This window comes from Hemitrygon akajei, chromosome 1 (genome assembly GCF_048418815.1).
Source record: "Hemitrygon akajei chromosome 1, sHemAka1.3, whole genome shotgun sequence".
In the NCBI taxonomy this organism is placed as follows: domain Eukaryota; kingdom Metazoa; phylum Chordata; class Chondrichthyes; order Myliobatiformes; family Dasyatidae; genus Hemitrygon; species Hemitrygon akajei.
This window is the reverse complement of record NC_133124.1, coordinates 3,342,334-3,353,116: the sequence shown is the minus strand read 5'-3', so window position 1 is coordinate 3,353,116 and position 10,783 is coordinate 3,342,334.

Sequence of the window (10,783 nt, the reverse complement as noted above, 5' to 3'; positions counted from 1 at the left end):
TAGAGTAGACAGACAGCATCTTTTTCCCAGGGTTGAAATGTCTAATACCAGAGGGCATGTATTTAAAGTGAAAGGGGGTAATGTGAGGGGCATGTTTTTTTACGCAGAGAGTGGTGGGAGCCTACAACGCGCTGCCTGGGGTGGTGGTAGATGCAGATACATTAGGTGCTTTACACATGAGACATAAGAGACGTTTAGACAGCAACATAACTGTGAGGGAAATGATAGAATGTGGACATTGTGTAGGTAGAGGGGTTAGTTTAGTTGGCCATTTGATGATTAATTTAATTTGTGGGCCGAAGGGCCGGTTCCTGTACTGTACTATATTGTCTAGTTTAAAGGTTAAAATGCTCTTATGGGATGATCTCCTCAGGTTTGGCTGTCCCAATAAATTTGTTAACATCCTCCGCCAGTTCCATGATGGGATGACTGCTCGGGTGACCTTAGGAGGACAAGAGTCTGAGCCCTTCCTTCTACACACAGGGGTGAGGCAGGGGTGTGAGCTAGTGCCAGTGCTCTTTAACATCTTCCTCTTGTGTGTTACCAAGCTTCTCCACAATGAGATTGAGGATAGCAGTGTGTGGCAGTGGACATCAGATTAGATGGCAACCTCTTTGACATCAGGAGGCTCCAGGCAACCACCAAACTCCATAGTGAACGGGTCCTGGAGCTGCAGTATGCAGATGACTGTGCTCTTGTGGCCCATACTCCGGAGGATCTTCAGACTGTCCTTGCTGTGGCGATGAGAGCGTACAGCAGGATGGGGCTGACCGTCAATACCACCAAGACAGAAGTGGTTTGCCAGTGGAGTACCAGTGTCCCACCCACCCTACCTGCCTTCACTGTTGGTGATGAAAAGCTGTCAGTAGTGCCATCTTTCAAATATCTGGGGAGCATTCTCCCTGAGGATAGCGGCATTGACAACGGCATCCAGAGCTGCATTAAACAGGCATCAGCTGCCTTTGGGAGACTTCAGCGTAGAATCTTTCAGAACAGGAGCCTTCGTCCCTCCACAAAGGTCACCGTATACCAAGCGGTCTGTGTCACCACCCTCCTTTATGGCTGTGAAGCTTGGGTAACCTACAGCCATCACATCAAGTCCTTGGAGCGCTTCCACATAAGCTGCCTCCAGTGCATCCTGGGAATTACCTGGCATGAGCGGGTGCCTCGCACTGAAATACTTTAGAGACTAACTGCAGAAGTATTGAGGCCATGATCACCCAGTGTCAGCTGCAATGGCTGGGGCATGTGATAAGGATGCCCCCATGTCGGCTACCCCGCAGAGTGTTATACGGCCAGCTACATCATGGTCAATGCTCAGCTGGAGGGCCGAAGACGCGCTGTAAGGATCAGATGAAGAAAGCTTTAAGGAAGTGCAAGATCAGACCTGAGGACCTGGAGGATGTTGCTGCTGATCGTAACACTTGGCGACAGCTGTGTAGGGACGGGGTTCGTATTCTGGAGATGGAATGAACAACCAGAGGAGAGCCAGGAGAAATGCAGCCATGGTTGCCATCACCACCACTACCACATATACATGGCCCACCTACAATAGAACTTGTGGATCCAGGACAGGACTGTGTGGTCATCAAAGATCTCACCGTTAAAGGAGTGGACGTCATCCGATTTCGATGGACAACCGAAGAAGAAGAGTTTGAAAGTATATCACAAAATAATGAATGTCCCTCGTCAGTTCAGGATGACGTTGTGCGTGGAGCGAACCCAGACTGCTGGGATAACTGAGTGTTTCGGGGGACCCAGGAAAAGCTGACCAGCCCCTGCCACCACAGATGTTACCCCACCGTCCTGCAATAGACCACAAGACATAGAAGCAGAATTCGGCTATTCGGCCCATCGTGTCTGCTCTGCCATTCCATCATGGCTAATTTATTATTCTTCTTAAACCCATTCTCCACCCGTCACCCCATAACCTTTGACGCACTTACTAACCAAAAACCTGCCAACCTCGGTTTTAAATGTACTTACTGACTCGGCCTCCGCAGCTGTCTATGGAAACAAACTCCGTTCTGACCGAACACATTCCTGGTCGTTGCTGCTCTGAAGCTCTGTCCTCTGGCCCTAGGCTCCCCTGCTATATGGATTGGAGGGTGTACCTTATGAGAATAGGTTGAGTGAACTCGGCCTTTTCTCCTTGGAGCGAAGGAGGATGAGAGATGACCTGATAGAGGTGTATAAGATGATGAGAGGCATTGATCGTGTGGATAGTCAGAGGCTTTTTCCCAGGGCTGAAATGGTTGCCGCAAGGGGACACAGGTTTAAGGTGCTGGGGAGTAGGTACAGAGGAGATGTCAGGGGTAAGTTTTTCACACAGAGAGTGGTGAGTGCGTGGAATGGGCTGCCGGCAAAGGTGGTAGAGGCGGATACGATGGGGTCTTGTAAGACACTCTTAGATAAGTGCATGGAGCTTAGAGAAATAGAGAGAAATTCCGGGCATCTTCTAGAGTAGGTTACATGGTCGGCACAACATTGTGGGCCGAAGGGCCTGTAATGTGCTTTAAATTTCTATGTTTGATGTTCTATATATTAAAAAAAAACATCCTTTCCACATCCACTCTATCGAGGGCTTTCAACAATCGATACGTTTCAATGAGATCCCCACTCATTCGTCTAAACTCCAGCCTGTATTGTCTGAATTTTGCTTCCGTTTCGAGTATCTGCAGCGTCCCATGTCTCCATCTTACACTGACCGTAGATGGTCAAATTTCAGCTGTGCGAGGGAATCAAACAATCGCATAATTATTGTCGAAAATGGTTTACTGCCAATTACAGTGAGATTAAATCACATCAACCGGTGACTTATATGCAGCATTTCAAACTGGTAACGTTTATTTAATTGTTTCAGAAACGGCCTAAATCTAGATTTGCGGAGATACATCGGCAGTTCCACGCTGAACTGTGAATATTAGTGCAGCGCATAATTGACACGACCGTGGTGGGTCTCATCAGCAAGAACGACGAGTCAGCTTACAGAGAGAAGGTGCAGCGGCTAACGGACTGGTGCAGAGCCAACAACTTGTCTTTTAATGTGAACAAAACAAAAGAGATGGTTGTTGACTTCAGGAGGGTACGGAGCGACCACTCCCCGCTGAACATCAACAGCTCCTCGGTAGAAATTGTTAAGAGCACCAAATTTCTTGGTGTTCACCTGGTGGAGAATCTCACCTGGTCCCTCAACACCAGCTCCATAGCAAAGAAAGCCCAGCAGCGTCTCTACTTTTTGCGAAGGCTGAGGAAAGTCCATCTCCCACCCCCCATCCTCATCACATTCTACAAGGGTTGTATTGAGAGCATCCTGAGCAGCTGCATCACTGCCTGGTTCAGAAATTGCACCATCTCGGATCGCAAGACCCTGCAGCGGATAGTGAGGTCAGCTGAGAAGATCATCGGGGTCTCTCTTCCCGCCATCACGGACGTTTACACTACATGCTGCATCCGCAAAGCAAACAATATTATGAAAGACCCCATGCACCCCTCATACAAACTCTTCTCCCTCCTGCCATCTGGGAAAAGGCACCGAAGCATTTGGGCTCTTACGACCAGACTATATAACAGTTTCTTCCCCCAAGCTATCAGACTCCTCAATACCCGAAGCCTGGACTGACACCTTGCCCTACTGTCCTGTTTATTATTTATTGTAATGCCTGCACTGTTTTTGTGCATTTTACACAGTCCTGCGTAGGTCTGTAGTCTAGTGTAGCTTTCTCTGTGTTGTTTTTACGTAGTTCAGTCTAGTTTTTTGTACTGTGTCATGTAACACCATGGTCCTGAAAAACATTGTCTCATTTTTACTGTGTACTGTACCAGCAGTTATGGTCGAAATGACAATAAAGTGACTTGACTTGATTTGACCGATATGTTTTTACCAACAGTGCCTAGCTGATACACACACTCAATGTTTAATCCTCTCCATCAGATTTCTGGAATGGACAGTGAACTCATTACGCTAGCTCACTCTTTGCTTCTGTTTCCATTTGCTCTCTTTTTGCACCACACACACACACTCACACACACTCTCACACACACACACACTCTCTCACACACTCACACACACACACACACTCACACACATACACGCACTCACACACACACTCACACACACACTCTCTCACACACTCACACTCACACACACTCTCACACACACACTCTTACACACACACTGACACACACACACTCTCACACGCACACGCACACTCTCTCTCACACACTCTCACACACACACTCACACACACACACACACACACACACACACACACACACACACACACACACACACACACACACACACACACACACACACACACACACACACACACACACACACACTGCCGCTCCTGGCCTGCGGAGTCAGCTGGGCGGACTGGGTGGATGAAAGGCACAGTGCGATCCAGCGGCCGGGAAGGTGGCTCAGCAATGCTCGGTGGAGAGCGATGGGCGTGACAAGGCACAAAAGTCATGGTCGTCCATTGCAACCAAGGGCGACCCCAGTTTGTGACGACTACTCATACCACTGGACCCGGACTTCTGAGGCTGAGGGAGTGAAGCTGCCGCCGTGCAATGGCTTTTCCACTTTAAAAACTCTCCCGCACAGGTTTCCCTGCAATGGCGGATGGACAACCACACCATATATATTTCTTATTTTAATTTATAGTCTTTTAAAATAACTTACATTGCATTGCACAGCTGCCACAAACACAACATAATCAGTAATATTAAACCTGATCCTGATCCTGATTCTAATTCTGATTCTGATTCTGATCCTGATCCTGATCCTGACCCTGATCCTGATTCTGAATCTGATTCTGATTCTGACCCTGATCCAGAATCCGAATCTGATTCTGACCCAGATTCTGATTCTGACCCAGATGCTGATTCCTGATTCCCGATTCTGATCCTGATCCTGATTCTGACTCAGATGCTGATTCCTGATTCCCAATTCTGATCCTGATCCTGATCCTGAATCTGATTCTGACCCTGATCCTGATTCTCTTTCAAATCTTTTTATTATTATTATTATTATTATTATTATTATTATTATTATTATTATTATTATTATTATTATTATTATCCAAAATAACAAGAGTACATTGAAGTAGGTAACACTTATAATATCTCAAAGGAAAAAAAAACAATGTTTTAAGAGATTGAAAAATATGGTGACACAAAAAAAAGTTTTAAAAAACCCTACTAAAGCAAAGAAACGCGAGAACAAAACCCCATTAGGTGTTCAACCCCGGAGCCACGCGTCTTACAAAAAGCTTCTAAAGATAAACATCAAACCACCAGCAAAAAAAAAGCAAAATTTACAATTAGATCGTGGAGGAGATCTATCAATTAACTCAAATGGTAGTAATGAGCAAATGAATCCCATCTTTTCTCAAAATCAAACATAGGTTCAAAGATTCGACTTCTACTCCTGATCCTAATCCTGACCCTGATCCTGATTCTGATTCTGATTCTGATTCTGATTCTGATGCTGATTCCTGATTCCCAATTCCCAATTCTGATCCTGATCCTGACTCTGATTCTGATCCTGATTCCCAATTCCCGATTCTGATCCTCATCATGATTCTGATCCTGATCCTGACTCTGATTCTGATCCTGATTCATGATTCTGATTCTGATCCCTGCTCATTCAACGGCGGGATTCCATTCGTCATCTTTTGCCTGTAGAGTTAAACGTGATTGTGCTTAAAACATTAAACGATCCCCATCTGGTGGCAGTAGGCAGCATTAATGTTCACTAAGTGAAAATCCGAGCATGCAGTTTAAATTTAATTCTAGCGCAGACTGAAATTTTGAATCCTCTTTTAGTTGTTTTGTAAACAACTAAAATGATTCTGCTTTTAGAAGCTCGCTGATGCACTGAATTGGACTGATTCTCGATGTTAAATATTAAGACACGGACGGAACAAAAACATGGCTCGGTAGATATTCGAATCAGATGCTGTTTTAAATCAATATCAGGATCGGAATCAGGTGTAATATCACTGACATCTGCGGTGACGTTTGTTGTTGCATGGCAACATCAATTTGCAATAATAGTAATAAAAATGCAAGAGAAAGATCTCTCAGAAATAAGAAACGGATCTCAGGGTGGTAGACTGCATACATACTTTGATAATGAATGTACTTTGAATCTTTGAATATAAAATTAAATTAAATAAGTAGCGTAAAAAGAGCACAAAATAGCGAGGTAGTGTTCGCGGGTTCTTTGTCCATTCAAAAACCTGATGACGGAGGGGAAGATGTTGAGTATGTGTCTTCAGGCTCCTGTACCTCCTCCCTGATGGTAGAAATGAGAAGAGGGCATGTCCTGGGTAGTGGGGCCTTTAATGACGGGTGCCCCCTTTTTGAAGCATTGCCCTTTGCCGATGTCCCCGATGCTGGGGAGGCTTGTGCCCGTGATGGAGCTGACAGAGTTTACAACTTACTGCAGCTTTTGAACAGCAAAATAAATTGGATTTTAGAAATCATTTCGATTCAATGATCAACGCAAACTGCCTCTTTAGTAGAGAGATGTGTAGGAATTTCTTTAGCCAGAGAGTGGTGAATCTGTGGAATTGATTACAACAGACGGCTGTGGAGGCCAGGTCATTGGGTATATTGGGTATAAGCAGAGGTCGATAGGTTCTTGATTAATCAGGGTATCAAAGGTTATGGGGAGAAGCAGGAGACTTGGTGTTGAGAGGGAAAATAAATGATGGGAGGAATGGCCTAATTCTACTCCTATAGTTTATGGCCTTATGGACTGAACAAAAACGTGGCTATTTACGCTGAAAGCGTTTGACAGGAGTCTGCGGCGAGCCACCGTTCCCGGTCGAAAACTAGCGTCATCGTCGCTTTTCATTTATAAATAAATGATTGTTTGCAAAACTAGGATGTAACTTACTCTCTGCTCAAAGATAACTGCTATTTATAGAAGAATATTTATTTTAACATTAAATTCCCACTTTGCCACTCCGTTTCCCCAATATCCACGATTCAGTGTTGTTAATTGACAGTCGGGCGGTGCTTCATCTCCCCATCACCAAGTCGTGGAGCAAAACAGCACAAAACATGCCCTGCGGCCCACCTAGTCCGTTGGAACAATTAATCTGTATTCAATGTGTTTCAGTTGCCTCTGCGGAAATTAGCAGAGTCTATAATGGAGGTAAGAGGCTCGTTGGGCATCTCTGGCAAAGTTAAATGACGCTTATGTTATGAATAAAAGATCTGCGGCGCTGAGCCTCTCTGCGACTACTTTAAGGCGAAGGGGAGGAGAGGAGTCGCACTGTGCTGAGAAGGGATTCGTGAGTTGGGGAACAGAACGGAGGTTGTGTGGGCGAGAATGAGATATGTTGCCTCCTGGGTGTCAGGGTCCGGGATATCTCGGACCGAGTTCTCAGCGTTCTTAAGTGGGAGGGTGAAGAGCCAGAGGTCATGGTCCATGTAGTTACCAATGACATGGGCAGGACAAGTGATGAGGTTCTACATAGGGAGTTCTGTGCTAGGTTAAAGGGCAGGACCTCCAGGTAGTGATCTCAGGACTGCCACCTGCTAGACCATACAATCTCCAGCATTGTACTCCATCTGCTACTTCTTTGCCCATTTCTCTGATCTGTAGCTTCATGCGTGGCTCCTTGTCAACGGCCCTCTGTGTGGTAAACTATGTATACCTGTCTGGACACGCCCCTCTGCTGACTGCTCCTGTGGCTCCTCCACAGACCCCTGCTGACTGCTCCTGTGGCTCCTCCACAGACCCCCGCTGACTGCTCCTGTGGCTCCTCCACAGACCCCCCTGCTGACTGCTCCTGTGGCTCCTCCCACAGACCCCTGCTGACTGCTCCTGTGGCTCCTCCACAGACCCCCGCTGACTGCTCCTGTGGCTCCTCCACAGACCCCCCTGCTGACTGCTCCTGTGGCTCCTCCCACAGACCCCTGCTGACTGCTCCTGTGGCTCCTCCACAGACCCCCGCTGACTGCTCCTGTGGCTCCTCCACAGACCCCCGCTGACTGCTCCTGTGGCTCCTCCCACAGACCCCTGTATAAAGGCGATTGGGTCTCTGCCCCTCCCTCAGTCTCCGAGATGTCGTGCTCCCTTTTTGCTGTTAATAAAAGCCTATCGTTCACTTCCAGTCTCTGAGAGTTATTGATGGTGTATCACTATGCAAATCCAAGTACACAGAGTCTGACGATGGCCTCCTTTATCATGCGCCTCCAAGTACCGTCAAACCACATCCTTAACAATCGACTCCACTGAGGTATGACCAGCTGGCCTATACGTTCCTTTCTTCTGTCTCTCTCCCTTCTTCAAGAGTGGAGTGACATTTGCAATTTTCCAGTCTTCTGGAACCATTCCAAGATCCAGTTGTTCTTGAAAGGTTACTGCCTCCACAATCTTTTCAGCCACCTCTTCCAGAAACCTGGGGTGTACACCATCTGGTCCAGGTGACTTATTAACCTTCAGACCTTTCAGTTTTTCAAGAACTTTCTCCCTAATAATGGTAACTTCACACACGTCATGCCCCCTGACACCTGGAACATCCACCATACTGCTAGTGTCTTCCACGGTGAAAACTGATGCAAAATACTTATGCAGTTCATCTGCCATTTCCGTGTCCCCCATTACTACCTCTACCAGCATCGTTTTCCAATGATCTGATATCCACTCTCGCCTCTCTTTTACACTTTATGTATCTGAAGAAACTTTTGGTCTCTTCTTTAGTATTAGTGTCTAGTTTACTTTCATATTCCGTCTTTTGACTTTTTTAGTTGCAGTCTGTTGGTTTTTAAAAGCTTTCCAATTGTCTAACTTCCACTAATTTTTGCTCTATTATATCTCTTCTCTTTGGCTTTGACTTCTCTTGTTAGCCACGGTTGTGTCATTTTGTCCTTAGAATACCTCCTCCTCTTTGGGATGTATATATTCAGTGCCTTCTGAATTGTTTCCAGAAACTCCAGCCATTGCTGCTTTTCTGTTATTCCTGTCAGGTTTCGCTTCCAATTAATTCTGGCCATATCCTCTCTCATGTCTCTGTAATCCCCTTTACTCCACTGTAGTACTGATACATCTGACTTTAGCTTCTCCTCCTCAAATTTCAGTATCATATTATAATCACCCTAAGATTTGCTTTTACCTTAAGCTCTCTAAACAATTCTGGTTCATTGCATAACACCCAACACAGAATAGCTGATCCCCTAGTTGTCTCAACCACAACCTGCTCTGATAAGCCATCTCATAGACATTCTAGAAACTCCCCCTCTTGGAACCCAGCACCAACCTGATTTTCCCAATCCACTTGCATATTGAAATCCCCCATGACTATTGTAACATTGCCCTTTTGGCATGTATTTTCTATCTCCCATTGTAGTCCCAGGGTTCTGTTGTTTTAGATGAGATAGAGCAGGAGTGGCGTTACTAGTCAGGGAAAATGACATGGCAGTGTTATGGCTGCAACTGAGTAATAACAAAGGTATGATCACATTAATGGGGCTATATTACAGACCACCCAATAGTCTGAGGGATTTAGAGGAACAAAATTGTAAAGAGATCACAGACTGTTGCAAGAAACATAAAGTTGTGACAGTAGGTGATTTCCACATATTGACTCGGACTCCCTTACTGTAAAAGGACTAGATGGGATAGAGTTTGTCAAATGTGTTCAGGAAAGTTTCTTTAGTCAGTACATAGAAGTTCCAACATGGGAATATGCAATACTTAGGGAATACATTCCCTAATCTGCTATTAGGGAATGAGACAGGGCAGGTGACAGAAGTTTGTGTAGGGTAACATTTTTCATCCAGTGATCATAATGCCATTAGTTTCAAGGTAATTATGGAAAAGCATAGGTCTAGTCTGAGGTTTCAGATACTAAGTTGAAGAAAGACCAATTCTAGTGGTATCAGAAATTATCTGGCAAGTGTAGATTGGGACAGGTTGTTTACTGACAAATGTAAACTTGGGAGACTTTCAAAGCTGAAATTTGAGAGTTGAAAGCTTGAATGTGCCTGCCAGAATAAACGGAAAGATAACGGGTGTAGGGAACCTTGGTTTTCAACAGATATTAAGAGAAAAAATGTGTGTAGCAGGAATAGGCAGGTAGAAAAAAGTGAGGTGCTTATGGAGTATATGAAATGCTAGAGAACACTTAAAAAAGAAATTGGGAAGGCTAAAGGATGGCATGATGTAAACCTAGCAGACAAGGTGAAGGAGAATCCAAAGAGCTTCTACAGTAAGTTAAGGGCAAAAGGTTTGCAAGGGAAAAAATCGGTCCTCTGAAAGATCAGAATGGTAATCCATGTGTGGGGCCAAAAGAGATGGGGCAGATCTGAAATGGATTTTTTGTGCATCTGTATTTAATCAGGAGAAGGACAGAGAGTCTATAGAAATGATGCAACACAAGAGTCTCAGCCCAAGTCATCAACTGTTCTCTTTTCCATAGATGCTGATGGCCTGTTGAGTTCCTCCAGCACTTTGTGTGTAGAGCTTGCATTTCCAGCTTCTGCAGATGTTCTCTTGTTTGAGATTGTTTGAGGTGTGTTTGCTGTTTTGAAACAAATCCCCAGTGCCTGACAAGGTATTCCCTCGGACCCTGTGTGAGCCAATCAGTAATTGTAGGGACCTTGGCAGAGATATCTAAATCATCCTTAGCAACAGGTGAGATAGCAGAGGATCGGAGGATAGCTGATGTTGTTCCGTGTTTAATAAAGGTTTCTAAGAATAAGCCAAGAAATTATAGATTGGTGAGCCTGACATCAGTAGTGGGAAAGCTATTGGAAGGCA